Source organism: Rosa rugosa, chromosome 7 (assembly GCF_958449725.1).
Source record: "Rosa rugosa chromosome 7, drRosRugo1.1, whole genome shotgun sequence".
NCBI classification, from domain to species: Eukaryota; Viridiplantae; Streptophyta; class Magnoliopsida; order Rosales; family Rosaceae; genus Rosa; species Rosa rugosa.
In genome coordinates this window covers 28,607,536-28,629,537 of record NC_084826.1, presented here as the reverse complement: position 1 = coordinate 28,629,537, position 22,002 = coordinate 28,607,536, and the positions used below count along the sequence as shown (strand labels likewise).

The following is a 22,002-nucleotide window of genomic DNA, read 5'->3' as shown; positions in this document are numbered from 1 at the left end:
CTTACTTGTAAGTCAAAAGTGAGTTGAAAGTCTACAAAGCATTTACAAGGAAATTTCCAAGAAATTTCCAAGGAATGTTATGGTTGTTAGAAAGAAAAATCAGATTAGTTCTTCTAGATGTATTGGCATTTGAATCATGTATACATATATACACATAGATATACACATAGATACACATTTTCTCAAACTAATACGAAGATTGATATGTCATTTCGTAAGATTCAAAATATGTGTTAGCAATAACTAGTACTAAAATGACATGCATCACAAAAATAATATAGGTAATAGTATTGGGCTCAATAACAAATATCGAGTGTACACAAGAAATACGAACTAAGGTATTTTAGTAAGTTCCTAGAACTCTATTATAACTTGTAAGTATAGCATGTGGTATCATCGGTTTCTAAACGGGAAAATAAATGCTTAGAAGATACTTGGATTATTTCTAAGTTTAAGGTATCTTAGAGTGCTCTACAGTGATACTAAGTTTCGGGTTATTACAGTCGCATACATAGACAAGAACTAGTAGGTAACTAGAAAGAAAAGCAAAAGCTTCAGAGCATTTTTGAAGAATTTATTCTGTGGCTTCACTCATAAAATTCAAAGGCAAGCAAAGCATCGGTATATCACCAATATTGAGTAGAGAATTTGATATGAGACCTGTTAGTTACCTCATTTGCCACATTCGAAAGAGCCACTACTACAAAAAAAGCATTTTAGGACGTTCGAAAAACGTCTTCGAAAACTTTAGATGACACGCAAAAAAAACGTCATCTATCAAGGAGTCATTGTAAGTCACTTACGAGGACGTTCGAAAAACGTCATCTAATGTTTATAAGGACGCTAGAAAAACGTCCTCTAATCTAAAAAAAAACGTCATCTAATGTCTTTAAGGACACTAAAAAAGCGTCCTCTAATGTCTTTAAGGACATTAGAAGAGCGTCCTCTAATGTATATTAGGACGCTTTTCAAGTGTCCTTAAATCTGAGAAAATGGTCATCTAATGTATATTAGGACGCTAAAAAAACGTCCTTATATCTATTATAGAACACAAAAAAAAAATGTCATTGAAAGGAAAAAAAGACATTTACATAAAAATCATCCTTACAATCCCAAAACAAATGTCATTGTATCTATTACTCGTTACAATATACTTGACTACAAGCACATTCTAGCAACTAATTCCTAGTTATATGTTCTAATCTTATGTAATCTATTCATAGCATGAAGCAACGTACTAATTCAAATTCCTACACCTGCAACGAAAAAAAATAAACATCAATACACTGGACAACCTACAACAAGAACACAACATACAAATGTATAGAGCTTTATCTAAAGAAAACAAATAGCACAACATTCATTAAGTAATGTATAGGGGAACCCTGCATCTACAGTAGGACTTCCATGATCAGATTGTAAAACCATAGTTACATGCTCACAACATATGCACAACAATCATAATAGGATTAAGGCTTACCTTCAGCAATCACTGTCATGGATTCCATCTCATGCAGCTGCTAAACACGATCACTGAATATGGTCTTCTGTTACTTACCAACTTGCTTCTCAATGGACAGAACAATATGCAATAGTCGTGGTAGTAATCAGGGACCAATTCATCTGTATATATATGAGACTTAAACCTCAAGAAGCTTCCCATTAAAGCATTCCTTGTCGGTTTAGGTTTCACTATTAGATTCCTAATGTATCACAACTTATAGCCTTTCTTGTCGACTAAGCAATGAATTACTATCCTTAATGAATTGATACACTACTTCATTAAGTCACTAGTATTGATTCACTGTTTGTATCCATGTTAAACTAGGATTGATATTAAGCTAATCATCAATTACTTTATGATGATATGTGTTATGTCCATATTTGATCTTACAATCTCCCCTTTGGACTCACACATATCATGCTCGATGATTTGCACCAGAGAACATCAAAACCTACTTAACTTACTGAAGTGCGCGCCAGATAACAAACTCAAATCGAAAATCCATTCCAACATGGTCAGATCACAGTTACTTATGTAGAGCAAGAAACAATATACATTTTAACAAAAATGCAGAGTTTCAAAACCACTAACATAAGCTTCTGCAATCCACATATGTTCAACCAGAAGTGATACAATATATGTTAATGTGTATCAACAAGTAAACATATATTAGGTCCTACTTTATGTTTCTAAAACCAGAAACTCAAGCAAATTCACTGAACACTGATGGCTTAAAAATATTGCTTGAACCTTAACATCATGCTTCACATGATTTAAGCCATCTGATAGCAAGTATGATATTCAAAACAAGATGATAATTTCCAAAATAAAACAATAAAGCTGCAGCAAAATCATAACTGGAAATACCTCAAAAGTTTATTGATAATAATAAAATCTGTCATTACAAACAAGTTGTGATAAATAAAGTCAAAAGATCACAACTAAAAATACAAGAACTCAAAAACCTTAGAAATTTAAATTGCTCCAACTGGATTAACTCTCTACTGAACCTAAGCATCTAGATTAGCTAAAACTCCAATGCTGGCTGTATGTTTCTGGAATGCTGCTACTGACAAGGCCTTGGTGAAGGGGTCTGCTAGCTGCGAATTTGTGTCAATGCTCAAAACAGCTATCTCACCATGCTTAACCCTTTCTCTAACACTGTAATACTTTAAATCAATGTGTTTAGAATTATTTGACCTTTTACTGTTCTTACTGAAGAAAACTGCAGCTTCATTATCGCAATAAATCACAAGTGTGTCTGCCACAATGTGACTTAACACTTTGGTCTGCATCAAGAAATTCCTGATCCAAAGTCCTTCACACACAGTTTCATATACTGCAATAAATTCAGCTTGCATGGTGGAGGTTGAAACTAGAGTTTGCTTCATGGTTTTCCAAGCAACTGCACCTCCTGCTAGCATATACACGTATCCACAAGTTGACTTCTTGGAGTCTGGATAATTCCCTGCGAAATCAGAATCTGAAAATCCAACGAGGTTCAGATCCTCCACTTGCCTATAAACTAGCATGTGACTTTTAGTTTTCTGCAGGTATCTCAACACTTTCTTCCCAGCTACCCAATGTTCATGGCTTGGATTAGACTGAAATCTTGATAAAATCCCTACTGCAAAAGACAAGTCTGGCCTAGTGCAGACTTGTGCATACATGAGACTTCCTACAAGTCTAGCATAAGGCTTTGACTCCATATTTTCTTTCACAACATCACTTTTGGAACTTTGCTTCTTGGTTAGTTTATCTCCTTTGGACATGGGGACTTCTCCAGTTGCACACTTCTCCATACCAAATCTCTTCAAAACTTTGGTAATATAATTCTGTTGAGACAAACCAAGTAGTCTCTGTGCTCTATCTCTTTTAATCTCAATGCCTAGTACATAGGATGCTTCTCCTAAGTCTTTCATGTCAAAATTCTTTGACAGAAAGCTCTTGGTGTCTTTAAGCAGTTTAATGTTACTGCTAGCCAAAAGTATATCATCAACATAAAGTACTAGGAAAATAAAATTGTTCCCAACTGTCTTCAAGTAAACACACTCATCAACAAGATTCTCTGTAAATCCAAAAGTAGAAATCACAGAATCAAATTTCTTGTACCACTGTCTAGAAGCTTGTTTAAGGCCATAAATTGATTTTCTTAACCTGCATACTAAGTTTTCACTTCCAGCTTGCACAAAACCTTCTGGCTGCTTCATATAAATCACTTCATCTAGTTCACCATTCAAAAAGGCTGTCTTAACATCCATTTGGTGTAGCTCCATATCAAAGTGAGCAACTAAAGCCATGATTATTCTAAATGAGTCTTTTGTAGAAACTGGAGAAAAAGTCTCAGTAAAGTCAATGCCCTCCTTCTGTGTAAAACCCTTGGCAACTAATCTTGCTTTATGTCTCTCTATATTGCCATTTGCATCTCTTTTGGTTTTGAAAACCCATTTACAACCTATAGGTTTCTGATTTGGGTCAGGTTCAACTAATTCCCAGACTGCATTTTGACTCATGGAATTAATTTCTGCTTCCATTGCTAGCTGCCATTGATGAGATTCACTACTTTCAATGGCCTGGTTAAATGTAGTTGGATCATTGTCCTCTGCACAATCTATTTCAATTTCTGCTTCTTGCAGATAAACAATGTAGTCACTATCTTCCCCCCCATAAGTTGGTTTTCTTGCTCGCTGTGATCTTCTAGGCTGAGGGTTGTCAGTTACGTGGTCAGTTACCTGACCAGTGACAGTTACTTGGTCAGTTACATGGTCAGTGACATGACCAGTGACAGGTACTTGACCAGTTACTTGGTCAGTGACATGACTAGTTACAGGTACTCGACCAGTGACTTGGTCAGATACTTGACCAGTTACATGGTCAGTGACTTGTCCAGTGACATGGTCAGTTGCTTGACTAGTTATAGGTACGTGATCAGTTACTTGGTCAGTTACTCGACCAGTGACTTGATCAGTTACTTCTTGTTCTAAAGGCAATGCTACGCTTATATTCTCATCCGACACAATTTCCTCAAAATCTGAGGATAAATCCTCAAGGTTTGTATTGTGAACTTTTTCACTTAGAAACTTTACTTGATGTGTTTCAAAAATTCTAGGTGAATGATAAGCAGAATATAATTTATAGCCTTTAGATTTATCTGGATAACCTATAAAATAGCAACTAACTGTCTTAGGATCAAGTTTATTCAAGCTTGGATTATAAATCCTAGCTTCTGCATGACATCCCCAAACATGGCAGTGATGAAGACTAGGTTTTCTGCCACACCAAAGCTCAAAAGCAGTATTTTCTATGGCTTTGCTAGGTGTTCTGTTGCAAATATAATTTGCAGTTTTTAAAGCCTCACCCCACAGAAATTTAGGCAAACCTGTTGTACACATCATGCATCTAACCATGTTCAAAAGAGTCCTATTCTTTCTCTCTGCAACACCATTCTGTTGTGGGTTATAGGGTGTTGTATATTGAGCTTTAATTCCATTGTCTTGTAAAAACAAGGCAAATGGACCCTTTTGTTGGCCGGATTCAGTGTACTTGCCATAGAACTCACCTCCTCTATCTGATCTTACTGTTTTGATTTTCTTTTCTAGTTGATTTTCTACTTCAGACTTAAAGATTTGAAAGGCTTTCAATGCTTGTGCCTTTTCTGAAAGTAGATAAATATAACTGTATCTAGAAAAGTCATCAATGAATGTGATAAAATACACATTTCCACAGATAGTTTGATGCCTAAATGGTCCACATATATCAGTGTGTATGAGTTCTAATAAATTTTGGCTTCTATATGCAGTCTTCTTTCTAGTATTAGTTATTTTTCCCTTAAAGCATTCAACACAGTCTGTTAGATCAGAAAAATCAAGTTCATTTAGGATGTTGTTTTTCACCAAAATTTTCAGTCTCTCTTTTGAAACATGGCCGAGTCTTCTATGCCATAAAAATGCAGACTTTTCATTTAGTTTGGTTCTTTTAACACCTGTTAAAGTGCTAGTACTGTTAGTGTTATTTTCAACAAGTAAAATTTCTTGTTGAGCCATTGAACAATTTAACTGTAAATAATCATTCATAATAACACCAGAACCAATTTGAACAGAATTTTTAGAAATAAGAATTCCATTACTATCCATAACAAGTCTACAACCAGATTTTACTAAAAGAGAAACTGAAACCAAATTCCTTCTCATGGAAGGTACATAAAAAACATTGTCCAGAACTAATAATTTTCCTAATCCTAAATCGAGCTTTAAGGTTCCAATAGCCTTGACTGCTACTCTCATGCCATTTCCTACACACAGGTTCACTTCATCACTTTTTGGGATTCTCCTCCTTATGAATCCCTGCAAAGAATTAGTAATATGAATAGGTGAGCCTGAATCTATCCACCAAGACTGTGGTTCAACATTTATAAGATTAATTTCTAAGGAAAAAACTGTATTAGAAAAAATCTTACCCTTTTTGGCTAACCAGTTCTTATAGCCAGTGCAGTCCTTTTTCATGTGTCCTACTCTTTTGCAAAAGTAGCACTTGAACCTGAATGGCCTGTTTTCCTTGGCCACTACAGCTGTTGAACTCTTAGTTATGGCTTTGGTAGGCTTGAGCTTATTCTGGGGCTTTTTCCTTTTAGGCTTCTCAATGAGGTTAATGGTTGTAGCAGGTTCCTTTTCTTCCTTGATCCTAGATTCCTCATCCACACAGATGGATATAAGTTCATCTAGAGTCCAGTTTCCCTTTTGAGAGTTGTAACTGGTCCTAAGATGACTAAAACTGTTAGGCAAGGAATGTAGTGCATAATGCACTACTTGCTCATCCCTAACCCCCATTAAGAGTTCCCTGAGTCTGCCATTTATATTGATCATCTTCATAATATGTTCTCTAACTCCCCCTGAACCCATGTACTTCAAATCATGAAACTCCTTGGTTAGCCTAGCTGCTTCTGCTTTTTCACTTTCTTTAAACTTAGCACCTATGAGTTCCAGAAAATCTGATGCTAGCTCAGGCTCTTCTATACTTCCCCTGACAGTCTTAGACATAGATGTTCTGATGAGGTTCTTAGCCATTCTATTGGATCTATGCCACTTCTTGTAAAGGTCAGTATCTTTCTTGGTGCTCTTTTCATTTAACTCTTCAGGCTTATCCTCAGTAAAGCAGTAGTCTATGTTCTCATGCATTCCCATATAATTTTCCACAGAGTCTAGCCAAGCTCTATAGTTGGTTCCAGTTAACATCAAGACACTGTTCAAGTTCATGTAAGAGTTACCTAAGGAGCAAAACAAAAATTCGAGTGAGTTCTCAGTTTGTAAAGAAAATATGTTTAAGTTTTCTGTGTTTTATTTAGCTTTAAGTAACCAAAACAAGAACATACAGAAAACCTAAACAACCATACTTGCATTCATGTCAGTCCATAACAAAAACAATATTAAGCATCACTTTTGAGCAGAAACTTAATATCCTGGAGTTCTTTATCAATATGCCATGTTCAATGAAAACAAGTTATCCAAAGAAATTTATCCACATCTTTAGACAGAAGAAAAATTTCTAAGTATCCGAATTTATTTTCATCAAGCATGCATACTGCTGTTTTGTATTCTAAAACCACACTTGACCACTTCTTTGGAAGATAAAATTGAAGCGTAGTTTTAAAACACAAAACACAATTTCAGTTTTGTTACTCGATCAGATACAGTTACTTGGTCAGTTACTTGACCAGTTACACGTACCTGATCAATGTTTTCTGCCAACATCAATGAAGGATGCTTTGTGCATCATAATCACTTATGCCAACAGAAAACCACAAAACATATGAGCTCTTTTACTTTACATTCTATCCAGATTCATCCTTGTAAGAAAATTAAGCTCTTGTATCTGTCAACTTTAACGTGTAAACAAAATCTGGGAGATTTCTGTTCTTCATACAATTTTACACAATCACAGATACAATACCATATCATCAATCAATTCAACATGCATATTCAAGCATAACCAAAATTGATTCGATTCCAAGAAACCACAGAATAATCAAGAAATTGTAAATTTCATCCGGTCACCATCTACTCTAGCCTAACGCACGCCGGGAATGCAACTAGGGTTCTTGAGCACAATCAAAACTTAATTATCATGCTATGAATCGAAAACAATTTTCACAGAAAAACCTGTTTTTGCTTTTTCCCCAATTTGCTGCTAAAAAATCATAGCGGAAGCGTGAATTTTATAATTAACCAGATGCAGCAGTCGACTTAAGTAACTTACCTTGATCAGGTACCTGACCAGTTACTTGGTCAGTTACCTGGTCAGTTACTTACTTGGTCAGATACCTGACCAGTTACATGACCAGTGACTTGGTCAGTAACCTGATCAATTACTTGACCCGTAAAGCAAAAAACTCTTAAAAAATTTTATGTTTGTTTTTCAAAACCCTAAAACGATTTTTCATATTTGTGAGCCTATGCTCTGATACCAATTGTAAAACCATAGTTACATGCTCACAACATATGCACAACAATCATAATAGGATTAAGGCTTACCTTCAGCAATCACTGTCATGGATTCCATCTCATGCAGCTGCTAAACACGATCACTGAATATGGTCTTCTGTTACTTACCAACTTGCTTCTCAATGGACAGAACAATATGCAATAGTCGTGGTAGTAATCAGGGACCAATTCATCTGTATATATATGAGACTTAAACCTCAAGAAGCTTCCCATTAAAGCATTCCTTGTCGGTTTAGGTTTCACTATTAGATTCCTAATGTATCACAACTTATAGCCTTTCTTGTCGACTAAGCAATGAATTACTATCCTTAATGAATTGATACACTACTTCATTAAGTCACTAGTATTGATTCACTGTTTGTATCCATGTTAAACTAGGATTGATATTAAGCTAATCATCAATTACTTTATGATGATATGTGTTATGTCCATATTTGATCTTACACAGATAGCACTGGAAGTTTAGAACCACCTAAATGTAGTTTATCTATAAAACTGAAAAAGTTACCAAAAATATCAAATAACAAACTCAAATCATTGTACAAAAAGACAGTTGTAGTAGTAGTTACCTAGAGGAGCATCATGTGCGTGGAACATGTAAATAGACTGATGACAAAGTGGAAACACCTGAAGAAACTCAAGCTGCTACTTAGCATGTCTTTTTAGTTTTTAATGGGTAGAAGTACCTATATTACAATAGTTTCAGAAAAGCAACGATATGACTAAAGCAGAAAATTCAGTCTTCAATCACAAGAACTATACCAGAAAATCAACCATATTGTTGTAGATAGTTGTCCAATCTTGTCAAAATTGCATAATATCAATTAACAGAGATGAAATATATGTTTTACCACTCAATTTGACTAAGAAGAGAACTTATTTTACTGCATTTTCTTTAGGGGGTAGACGAAATCAAATTCCCACATGTATATAAATGAATTTGAATCACACACAGTTGGAGACAGTAAGCACCTATAACATAATTATTAGTGAAAGAATGTACAAGATCAGTTTGGAAACACAAGCATTTGGAAAAACACAAGTATATCTGTATCAAATAGTGGAAAAACAACAATTCTGGATACCTCTACAGATCTTCCCATCTTTGCAGGGCAAACCAAGTCTCCATCCATTATTATATAGGTTACAATCTGAGAAAAAGAAACATATTGTATCCGTTACTCTAACAATAAGGCTACAATCTACCATCATGAAGCAAGAAACAAAAATTTCAAAACAGAACCAAGTTAGAAGGTTGTGCTACCAACAATATAGATAAAAAAATAAAATAAACAAATAAACAAATCAAAATAAAACCAAGCACCTAAAATAAAACCATAGACAAGCAAAAACTGCAACAAATAAACCTATATGTAATGCACAATTACATGATGATATAGTTAATTACACTAACCTGGTGACACAATGTGAAGCTTTAATCCTGATGTCAGGATTACTATTTTCTTTGTCAATTTTCATCATTGCCGCCTGGCCGTGGTAGTTTATCCTGTAACCATATGGTCTGCACACTAATTCATGCATCAGTCAGCATTTGGAACATGTGTTGCAGCTTCGATTCAGAAACCTAAGCTAATATATGAACATGAAAACATAGTTAAGGTAAAACACTATCAATCAAGAGAGGTAAATCTAGCATTCCAGATCCTCGAACCCAAATTAAGGGATCACGAACTCCAGAAATATCATCAATTTGATACAACTTAAGTAACAATAAAAATGACTTTGAGTTTTAGCAGCATCTTATAACTTAATTCTGATGTATAACAGTAAGTTTTCTTTGATTTTGTAGACTAAGGTTCATTAGAATCATTACCAACAGTTCCCCTCGTTGGTCCTTGTTTTAAATGTTGACTCTTCAGCAACTTTAGCATCGACTGATCCTTGGTATGAAATTAAGAGAACTAGAATATGGGGGAAATATTCTGATATTACAAAATGCAATTATTCACAGAGAAGTTATACACATAATGATGCTCACATTTAACCCAGAGCTTCATACTCCATGATTAAAGGACTCTGAACATTATAAATAAGGTATATCAGCCAAGAAACGCCTTGAGCCTGCTTCAATGGCTCAATGATGCTTACATTAATGACCTCTAAACAGGAATGCCATTCTTTCCTACAGTCAATGATATGAAATTCATAAAGCTAGATAATTTGTACTCTATTAGAAATGAACTGTCTAGTTCAAGAGAAATATTCAAAGAAAGTTGGATACAAGCACTAACATCAGTAAATGCAAAAAAATTATTATCAAAATTAGTGGTTGCACTGAGCTTATAAAAAACACTAGAGTTAAGTAACAAACAATTTATAAATATATCTAAGAGACAGATGTAACTACCTTGATTCCAAATTACATTGCATGAGAGAACCCTTATCACAGCATTGGTCTTCATATGCTGAGATCATCCTAAACAGAAATATTAAAAGAAAATGATTGAGAAAAGTTAAATCTGCAGGACGGTATGCAAGCAGCACTACTTGTGCAATTGTTATTTTCACCATGTTTGCTAGCAATTGCAGCAATACCAGTGAAACCTAATGATAAACTTTATTATCAAAACAAAACCAAACGGAATGGAAGTGCACCCAATGATAAAGTTTGTATAATATATATATATATATATATATATATATATATATATATATATATATATATATACTTGTACTTGGAGATTACAGCATCAAGAATTTTCTCAAGCTGCAGCTCCATTTGTTCTAGCTAAAACCTACTTGGTTCTGCACTTGAAACTTGTCTTTGCCTATTATCTATGAGGGAACCGAAAAGAAAACAGCTTAGTAGATATAGATTTCTCAATTCATTCACATCACCAGCCATGAACTTTTTCTCAACTCAAAACTTTAATCCCCTATTCAATATCTGCAAACTCAACTAAAATGATATCTAATATTTCTGAAACACCAAAAACTTAATAATAAAAAACACAGAAAAACTTACCCTCCAAACCAGATCTCTTTTTGCAGTTCCAACTCACTATGGATGATGTCCACGGAATAAAATTCGCATTGATGCACTTGGAGCTGCAGGTAGAGCTGCTGATGCCTGATGATATACCAAGTAAAGCCTTCACTGAAACTTCGACCGAGGGAAGGAACGGTACTTGGGGATCCAATGAACTATATGTATCACTACATACATGCAAAATTAAAAACAACCAGGTCAGCAAGAAAATGACGATGATATGCACAGAGATGAAAGTCGTGAATTCAATCAAAAGATGTTCAACTAATTGTGGGGCAGCAAAGCACAGAGACCCATTTCAAAATTGAGCTCAAGCAATATGCAATGAACTATGAATTCAAAATACCCACTTCAGAATCATCATTATCAATCCCAAAAACAAACACATAGGAAGAAACTCGAAGAAATTATTTGAGAGAGAGAGAGAGAGACAGAGAGACAGAGAAGTTGGTACCTTTAAGAGTAGAGAACTATATGAGCATACTGGAATCAGAGACAGCCTATCTTCCATAAGCACTTAAGAACAGCAGAAGAAGACTATGCAAGGAAGAAAAGCTATAGATCGAAGTCAGTGATGCGCAATGGGTGATTGAGCATCAGAGCACATCTATAAAACTCAGTTTCTTTTTCTTTTCTGCTCAAGGTGACGATACCTAGATCTGAGTAAATGAACGGGGTGAATTCTAAAGTGAATTTGGCGAGATTCCATGGTGGGAAGCTGAAACTCGAGAGGGAAAATTTGGAGAACCCGGGAAAGTGAAATTTTAGGGTTTTCTTTTTTCAATTTTGCTGCAAAGTGCTGTGGCTTGGGCCATTTGGGAGACTTATATTTATACCTCGATATTATTTTTCTCTATGTTTGGGTTCAAGCGAATCGAACCTGTGACCTTATATCAAATTTATAGGTGCCTTTGTCTTAATTGGGTCCGTGTTTAACTGTGTAGGTGTCCATTTGCTGCTTCTCCGTGTTTTGGAAAAAACTGAAACGTCCTAACAACAATACAAGGACGCATTTTTAAAAGGATGTCCTTGTATCCAAAACCCATGTGTCCCAAATTTAGTTTTCTGTAGTAGTGAGCTTGGTATAGACTTATCCAGATTGGTATTGTGGCCAGAGTTGGTAAACAAGCTGCATTGAAAAAACCAAGTTAGAACATCATAATCTAGCTCAAGGTGACACGCCACGTAAATCAGGTTAAATTCAATAACCGACTAAACATGCAGGATGTGCCTTTCTCATAATCTGGTTCAAAAACCATATGTTCACAAAGTAGTAATAATAATCAACAAATGCTCTTACCATGCTAATATGCTTCTTCATGTTGGGAACATATTTCAGCTTTTCAATGGGCCTGCAAGAAAAGAAACACCTCATTATAAGACAACTTAGAGTGTATCCTCTACCTATCATTGCCACTGGTAAATATAGGTTACCCCTTCACTTCGACTACATCTCATGGTTTTAAACTTGCAAAATGCCAGCTCATTTTCCCTTCTGGATACACCTACATACAGTTCCAATAAAAGGAAAGAAACGTGAAATATAATCATGCCTTGACAGCATACCTTAATTAATAAAAAGGGTAAATTCCTCCTATGGTACCTGAGGTATTGCTACTTGGACAGTTTGATACCCGATGTATTAAAGGGGACAGTTTGGTACCTGAAGTTAGACTCTGTTTGACACTTTGGTACTTCTGTTAATTTTTCTGTTAAATGTAAGGATAAAATTGACATTTAGAATATATGTATAAAAACATAATAAAAAAACATGAGTTTGTGGGTTGATTGCCGTTCTTCATAATTTTATAGGTATGAATTGATGTTTATGAGTTATGTTGAAGGTGAAATATTCGAATTTTATGTTAAAGAAATATAATAATCAGATATTTTTTTTGTACTATTCTCTATGAATCCACTTATTTTTCCTCCTCTTCATAAACACAATGCGATGATATTATTTGGTATTATTTTAGGTCTTCATCATTTTTTGGGTCATTTAGGAGAAAATGAAAATGAATTAATGCTTTTGGGTTATGTTAAAGTTGACATAATTGAATTTTATGTTTAAAAAAATTTAGTTGTACGAGACTAGTTTCAATTGAGTACTCTCATGGGTGTTCACTATATGATTATTATATTTCTTAAACATAAAATTCGAATATTTCACCTTCAACATAACCCATAAGCATTAATTCATACCTATAAAATTATGAAGAAAATCAACCCACAAACTCATGTTTTTTTATTATGTTTTTATACATATATTCTAAATGTCAATTTTATCCTTACATTTAACAGAAAAATTAACAGAAGTACCAAAGTGTCAAACAAAGTCTAACTTCAAGTACCAAACTGTCCCCTTTAATACATCAGGTATCAAACTGTCCAAGTAGCAATACCTCAGGTACCATAGGAGGAATTTACCCTAATAAAAATTGAGAACAACCAGAAAATTGCAAAGTAAAATCCCAATCAAGTTCCAAGAACGGTGATGTTCATAAGACAACTACATATGAACTTGAAGCCAATTGATTTTCTGGATTGGAAAGCACTATGTACATAATGCAAAAAAGTTCTGTATAAAAGATATGCTATAAAGAACACTCTTTCATGTGTGTAAATATTTATGCTGAGATGTAAATTTTGGGTTGAGGAAGAACATGGATTTTATGCAATCATAACACAAAAAGAAAAGGCAAAACTGATTAGACAAAAAATGAATTGTGAAACCAGATTCTGCTTTCCTTTTTTAAACAAATATATACTAGAATAATGTTGCTCTTATGAAAGTTTTTGAAAAATGGAGTTAGCAGTTTTCCTGCACTGCAAGTACTTAGGCATTGCTATTTAAATTTGGCTTGGAATGTAATCTAGTCTATTGAGTAATAGAAACCTTCCAATCTAACATAATTACGAAATCAGTATATATACATAACCTTCTAGTATCCTTCCATACAACTAAGACTGGGATCTATAATATTTCAATACAACTAAGACTCTACCCCAATCTATACTGTAGAATGGGCTCAGTGAAAGCAATAATCTGGTGCTGTGAGAACCAAGTTGCCAGTCATAGAGCTATGAGATCCATGAACAAATAAAAAAAAAAAGCTATAAGATCGAGGTTGGCCGAGTTGATTGGATCAACAAATGTAAGCATACAAGTTGAAAGTAATTTAATAATTTTGTAACAATTCAAAAGAATTGCATGACACAAATGGGCATCATGGCAAACGATCGTTGACTTAGGAATGAAAGCCTTTCTTCTATATTCCAAGTATGGATATTGCACTAGAATTCCTTTCGGAGAATTATTTTATGTTTTTGTTAAGTATCTATCTACTATCCAGAAGATCGAGAGTCATTGTCCATTAACAGTCATAGGACTGCCCACAGTACATTATCAATTCTAGTAGTGGTAACCTGGTTAGTACTAGCAAATATCCTAAAATCAAGACAAATCCTTTTAGCAATGTAAACATGGTGCTCAAAGCCTAAATGGGTTTAGCCTACCTGTGCAAGTCTCATATGTGGGAGAGATAAAAAGAGAAGACAAATGAAATAAAAGGCACTTAGAGCACAGGTTACCTGAAACCCAAAATTAGCCGAAAGCCAATCGAGTAATCATTTACAGGTTTAATCCTCTCTATAGACATTGTCGACTTGTCATCAGGATTCGTGGGTTAAAATTGCATTCTTGGCATGGGAAGATTATTCACATTCTGTAGAGCACGGAGCGCTGCTTTGATCTAATAGTATTTCATCAGAGAAAAATAGTATTTCATGAACATGAAGTTGAAGAGGAAGAAAAAAAAAATCTCATATAATGCAGCACATGTACAACCTCAGGAAGTTCCATAATTGCCGGTTTAACCCCAACAGTCTATAATGGAAGAATGTTATAGTTTACATACTGCTCCCTTTTCCTCTTGACATATTCAGCAATTCTCTGGGTCACAAAACTCACATTAGCAAAAAACAAAAGAGAAGTAGAGAAGTCACAAAAAACCAAAAGAGAAGTAGAGAAGTCACAAAACTCACCACGAAGGAGCCTCCAAACCACCGGATTATGTGAACAAGAAGAAAAGCCTTTCTAAATATCCTTGTCCTTATGCTTGTTAGCTGCTGTGGTCTTCTGAGCCAAAAGCCCCTTTGCACCTTTCCCTGACGTTAATTCTGCAAAATTCTTTTCAAATTTTAGAAATCAAAAATCTAAATGACCCGTAATTTACAAGATTATGAGTCCAAACAAACAAATTATAACCAAAATACAAAATTCTAATCCAATTTTCACAGAAACCCAACTTTCAATTCCAGATTTGTTAAAATTTTGCACAAGTCTAACATCAAAATTTGAAAACCCAAACCACAATTGGACCCAGAAACCATATAAGCAACAAAACACTACTGACACAAGATCTAGATCTGGGTTAAGCCGTCCTCACCAAAAACAGAAAACCACAATATGAAAGGAAAAATCCTAAATCTGCGAACAAATTAAGCTCAGAACCCTAGACTCGGGCTCAAAGATATTCCAAGAAATTAAAAGTAGAATCACTTAATTCAAATAGAGAGAGAGAGAGAGAGAGAGAGAGAGAGAGAGAGAGATCTTAAGAAATCAAAGAGAGCAATCGTCGTAGTGGACGGAGTCGAAGACGAGGCCGGAGGTGAGAGATTGCGGGGTGCTGGCGAGGGGTTTTTGGTTTTCCCTAAGCTGGAGAGGTAGAAGTTATTTTGTCCAAGTGTGAGAAAACTGTGTGTTTTGGCTGTAATGAAGTCAAAACCCTAGTTAATTTGTCACTCACTCACTCACTCTAACACTCTTTTTTATTTTTTATTTTCTATTATTAATGCATCAGACAACAAACACATTACAATATGTTGTCTAATCGTGTACAACTTAAATTTCAGCTTAGGTTCCAAGGAGGGAATGAGGTTTTTGCGCTATGTGCAAGAGTTTTGGCGCTAGGATAAATATGTTTCATTCAGACAACACAAATAAAGTTTTTACGTTGTAGGATCCTTAAATCATGGCATATATGTTTTCGAAAATTGTAGGTTTTTTTTTGGGGGGGGGGGGGGGGGGGGGAATGAGGGCACATCCAAAATTTCCAATAATATCTGATTTGATCATACAACAGAAAGCCAAAAGCTGTTGTATGATAATTTGCAAGCTAGTATCACACAACAGGTATAACTATGACGTTGTACAATGTACTACATTTTGGATCCAACTTTGTGTCAAGCTGGAGGGAAATCTGCCGCTTTTTTTTTTTATCATTCACACAACAAAATATTCTTGTCAGTGTTGTGCAATCATCTTCTACATAAAAACTTCAAAAATTTTATGGCCTTATACAACGTAAGGTTCTTAATCGTGTTGTACGATTGACTTTCCATCATCACACAACATCTTTTTTTTTTTCGTTGTGTAAAAAGTGTTGTATATTGAGGTTATTGGCCTAGTGCGCCGTCACGTTAGTAACAACAGCAGCAGCATGAATGAGCAAAATACGAGAGCCCAGATCTGTTCAAAATACCCACTCGTAAATTTGGGTCGGACTATTGCCCAACTAACCTTTGAGTAGTTACGCCACTGGATGGTAATTGAAGACTTGCAAATCGAGGAGAAAGTCTCTCTCCTCTCTCTCTCACAATTTACAACAACGGAGCCCGATATGGAATTAATCCTCCATCCATAATTTTGAAATCTGAAGATTAAAGACAAGCTTTGATCTTGAGTTTGCTTACCGAGTTCAGATCAGAACAACATACGAAGCAAATTAAGCAAAGATTAAAGTTAAAATCAACTATTCATCTTTCCTTTATCTGAGTTTCTCTTACAACTTCCAAGTTAGAGCAAACCCATTGATGACATGAACCCAACCAAAGAAAACCCATTATGTGTTTCATGAGTCAAAACTCAACAAGAAGAAGCTATGAACCCTTGGCATGAACAAACTCACACTATGCTTCATAAGCCCAACTAAGCAGAACACATTCAAAAAAGAGAAAAGAACAAAGGGATTCAGAGAATTTATTTTCTTGAAGACCAACCTAGTTCCGACTCGGACCAAACCAATTGCCTCAACCCCTACCGAAAACCAACGGCGACTTCATCTCACTATCCTGCAGATCGCCATGGGCTCATTCGTGCTTCGTCGTACCTGCCTTGATCCTCCGCGGTGATCTTAGTAAGATCTCGTTGGCTTTTGCTCATCACGAGTGGGTATTTTGAACATATCTGGGCTCTCGTATGGGTTGGTACTAACGTATTTTGCTCATCCCCACCGATGCCGACGACGACTTAGCCGCCACCATTCTCGTTCTCTCCTTCGACCCCTTCGTATACACCATTGATCAGAAACTCAAGACCTGCCAACCCTCCACTCTCAAATCACAGCTCCAATCCCACCCCACCATCCTCTCCGTCGTTCCCGACATGCAACATCCACACCACCAGCATCTGCAACTTCATCGGTCTTGCCGACAGCTTCGGCCTCTGGCCTAACATCGACACCGGAAAACAAACTTTTCAATTTCCCAAACACCAGCCCAATTCAATTTCAAAGAAACAAGCTTTCAAAAGTCCTCGTTCAATCACCTCTCGTTTCTATTAGGGTTTTGAGAAACTGATCAGTCTCTAATGGAGCTGATTTAGGCTCTAAAATCTTCTCCTTTTCTTCAATCTTCACCAAATGTTGTACTGGGTTTCGATTTTCACAGAAGATAATGGAAAAGATAGCCACAGATTTAAGGGCAGTGTGGTCAACCTTGAATGCAAGCTCTCGATCAAAGGCAATTGCAAGCCAGAGAATTAAGAGTGGAGTCGGAGGAGGATCAATTCTGGTAACTGATTATGAATAGGAGAGAAGAAGAAATTTGTTTAATTCTCTCTCTCTCTCTCTCTTATTTATAAAATCCATTTAAATTAATTATTTTATTTATATTAAATCATAAATCAGATAAAAAAGCAATTTGAGGGGCACATCAGTCATTTAGCTCTTTTTTTCAGCGTCACGTGCATCACACGTGGTCAACTTAACGGCACCGTGACGGAAAGTTGATATAGGTACTACGTTGATAAGAAAATATAAGTCTAGGTATCACATTGATACGTTTTAAAGTTCAGGTATCACGTTGACAGTCCTCTTTAAGTCCAGACATTGTGGTGCATTTTTCTCCCATTATAATATCGACTACCACTTGTAGTTCTGTAGAATCTTCCACCATGATTAATCTCTAATGTGAACCATTCACCTGAAGAATTACACAAAGTATCATTAGACACAAGTTAATTTAATTGAAAAACAATAGGACAAACAACTATTTTCCATCATTAGCAATTTCCCATTAGGTTGCAACATATAGTAAACTGCATGGCAAAAACCACACATGGTAGAGACATTCAAAATTGAACAGACTCTCACATATATCACAGGTCAACATATCATGTTCAACATATGCAACAAGTCTGTGCTCCCACCTTTTCGTCATGTTCATGCAACACATTATTTTCATCATGGTAATTAATTATGCTCTCACCAGTAGAGCATATGAGACATTATTTTTCATCATGGTGATACTATCCTGACAACACAACCATCAAAAAAAAAAAATTTATAGACCCAAATCGTTTTGTATGATAAAATCAAACTAAAGTTGCATAATAAAAACTAAGTTCAAGAAGTTGCCAAGTTATTATGTCATGGTCTCGTAATCGTTCTTGGCTACTCTGGAGTCTGGAAGAAATCATATATAAGCACTTAATTACACCATTCAAGTTGTCTTCTACTGTAACTTTAGATTGTCATATTGGAACAGACTTGTACTTTTATATGGTTTGAAAGTTCCAGTTCAATAGATACAAAACAAAACGCAAAAACCAAGTCCAATACATGAAAATATTAAACAAAGGGAAACCCTAACTACAAAACTAATTGTAAATTCTTAAGTGGATTTCAATGAACAAAACCCCTAAACCCAATTTCTTTATTGGATTAAATACTCGTTAATCCTCATACTTTTGCATGAAAAACAGTTTAGTCCAAATTTTTTAAATTAAACAGTTTAGTCCTTATTCTTTCTAATTCTCACACAACAGGTCCTAAAATGACTATTATACCCCTCACTTTTTATTTTTTTTCTCTTTCTCTCTCTCTCTCTATTCTATATATATATATATATATATATATATATATAGTGTGTGTGTGTGTATATATATATACACACACACACATATATGTGTGTGTGTGTGTGTGTGCGTGTGTGTATAGAGAGAGAGAGGTAGAAAAAATAAAAAATAAAAAGAGAGAAAAATAAAAAAATAAAAAGTGAGGGGTATAATAGTCATTTTAGGACCTGTTGTATGAGAATTAGAAAGAATGAGGATTAAACTGTTTAATTTTAAAATTTTGGACTAAACTGTTTTTCATGCAAAAGTATGAGGAGTAACGAGTATTTAGTCCTTCTTTATTACTAAACCCTAAATTCAATGTCAATAATCAAACTCTAAACCAAATTTCTTAATAACGATTATGAAACCTTAATTCCAATGCCAATAACAAACTTAAACCTAATTTCTAAACCACTCATGTACTTAATCCATTAATAGTGAGAAAACTCATTCTGCACAATGCCTACGTACAAGGGACCATGCTTACCATTATTTGGTTCTGCCTCTCCATCGATTCTGAAATAGCTCCAAAAGTTCACCATCACTAACTCATACCACGTTCAGAGATTCGTGGGCTAACCTCTCCCTTTCTACGATTCTAAAGCCAGTAGCTTTTGTCTTTGTCTTTTCAAAAGGGTGAGATCTTTTTTAAGATGTTGAAGAGACGAGAGACCTTTGGTTTGAATATAGGTTGAAGTTTTTTGAAATTATAGGACGAAAATAACCCTTAAAAATGGCATGTGAGGCGTCATGTGACTTTTTTATCAGAAAAATTCACCGGCGGACTAAAGTGATAATCATAGTTAAAGTTGAGTGACTAAAGTGAGATTTTATAAACATGAGTGACCAAAGTGTCAATCAAGCGAAAGTTGAGTGACTAAAACTATATTTTTTCCTAAGACGAATGATAGAAAATCTTTTAGAGATGCTCTTATGTCCTAATATACATTGTCTATGATAAATTATGGTAGATTATCATCCCAATTAACAGAATTAATTTTAGCCAAACAAAGATATCATAAATATAAAAAATAAAAAAAAATTTATTATATAATTATATTAACTAGACAAGGTTTTCTAAATTACTTATTTTAATCAAAGTTAATTATTAAACAAGATATCATAAATACAACGACATTATTATAATTCCTAAAAAAGGTTTTCTTAAATTACTTTTTTTTAATCAAATAAATAACTCATATACAACAACTAGTCGATTGTGAGTCAAACTCACGACCACTTATGCCACTAGACCAAAGGATTCAAATTTGCTAACCACTATTCCTTAGATGGTGATACCGCCACCCAATAAGAAATTGCCATGTCTGATAAATCATACTCATAACTAACCATGGTTAACTTAATCATCAGATAAAAAAAAAAATCTTGTTTAATACTTTAATTATTCACTAAATCAACTAATAATAAATATTCGTAATAGTCCGCACAATACGTCAATAACTCTCTCACCTAAACCCTAAAAACCTTTAGGTTGCAAATTTCTTCTCGTCCGGCGGCACCCGGCCATCGGGTTTGGCCTCTGGCCTCCCGCCGTCATGGGGTTTGCTGCCGGACGGGAGAACTACTACCCATGGGACACCGTCGAGGGGATTCTCTCTGGTTTTGTCAGTTGTTTCGGCTGGGATGGTGGAGACGATGATGGTCGTGCTGTCCGGGCCAATATTCTATCCCCGCTGATGGGTTTCTTGGATCGCCGACGTAATGGATCTTGATCGATGGCGGTGTGGTTTGCAAGGCTGGGATTGGGGATGGTTTGGTCCGTTGTGATGCAGGTCGCGGCGATGTGGCTTGGGTGACGGGTGATGCAGGTCGTGGCGGTTTGGATCTTGCACCGACAGCGCTGCCATGGGTTCGATCGCTGGCATTGGGTCGTGGGGTAGGGGAACCCGGATCGGAAGATCTCTGCCAGAAGAGGACGTACGACGAGGGTGATGGGAAGGATGGCGGACTGGGCCCGAATCGGGCTGCTGGGCCTGGATATCTCCTTTGTGACTGCCCTGTTGGGCTTAGTTGTTGGGCTGAGGTTTTACCTTAGTCCATTAACTTCTAAATTTGGGCTAGGGTTTAGGCTCTTGGTCCAAACCTATGTTTTTAGCTTTTTGTCTAATTACCATAAATTTCCTTGTATTAGGAACCTAACGAGTGTAGTTTGGCTTGTCTATTCGCTATGGTTTTTTCCCATAGCTTATAGGCTCGCTTTTAAGTGAGTGATAAGTTCAAATATAGTTGGTCTATCCTATGTGCCACTGTGGCTCCTCCACGAAACCTTGTTCTGGCCATTATTATGTGTCAGCGGGTGGGTATGTAATGGCCTTCTTGGCATGTGCTATTATCAATGGAATTACCATTATTTCAAAAAAAAAAAAATCAACTAATAATAAAAGATAGTAATTAAATAAAAGATATTAATTCTCTCATCTTCTTCATCGACACTAGCCCAACAAAGCTGCAAAACCTACAATAATTTCTTTCAACTTCAGAACCGAGCAAAATCCTACATACCTAGAAAACTCAAATGGACATAAACTCTTCTTTGGCTTTTGTCTACCACATAAACGAATAGAAAGCGATGCGAAAATGAAGGAGAGCAGTGATGGGTTTGTGAGGGCATATTAGATACAAACCCAGATCTCTTCCCTCCCAATTCTCAGAAACATACCAACAAACCCAGATCTCGTCCAGCACTTTCCATCTTCCTCCCAAGTCCCAACACACGAGGCAACTCACCAAATAATCCCAGCAAACTCAATTGCAGACCATCCTACCATTGATTTTCTTCCAACTTATTTTT

At 35.6% G+C, this 22,002-nt stretch overlaps 1 long non-coding RNA gene across 5 annotated transcripts; it reads right to left on the bottom strand.

Annotated features, from left to right (window-relative positions):
* Positions 1 to 1,090: 1,090 nt before the first annotated feature.
* Positions 1,091 to 15,748, bottom strand: LOC133722382 (uncharacterized). 5 transcript variants are annotated; one of them, XR_009852666.1, is made up of 13 exons: positions 15,056 to 15,748; positions 14,859 to 14,963; positions 14,603 to 14,763; positions 12,446 to 12,516; positions 12,312 to 12,363; positions 11,466 to 12,140; positions 10,988 to 11,178; positions 10,370 to 10,438; positions 9,836 to 10,144; positions 9,416 to 9,530; positions 9,087 to 9,152; positions 8,571 to 8,687; positions 1,091 to 1,256 (listed from the first exon to the last, which is right to left on the bottom strand). It is a non-coding gene; the product is annotated as an uncharacterized LOC133722382 (long non-coding RNA). The 5 variants fall into 5 exon arrangements; XR_009852664.1 differs by lacking the exon at positions 9,836 to 10,144; XR_009852665.1 differs by lacking the exon at positions 9,836 to 10,144 and having other exon boundaries at positions 8,571 to 8,628.
* Between the last annotated feature and the right edge of the window lie 6,254 nt (positions 15,749 to 22,002).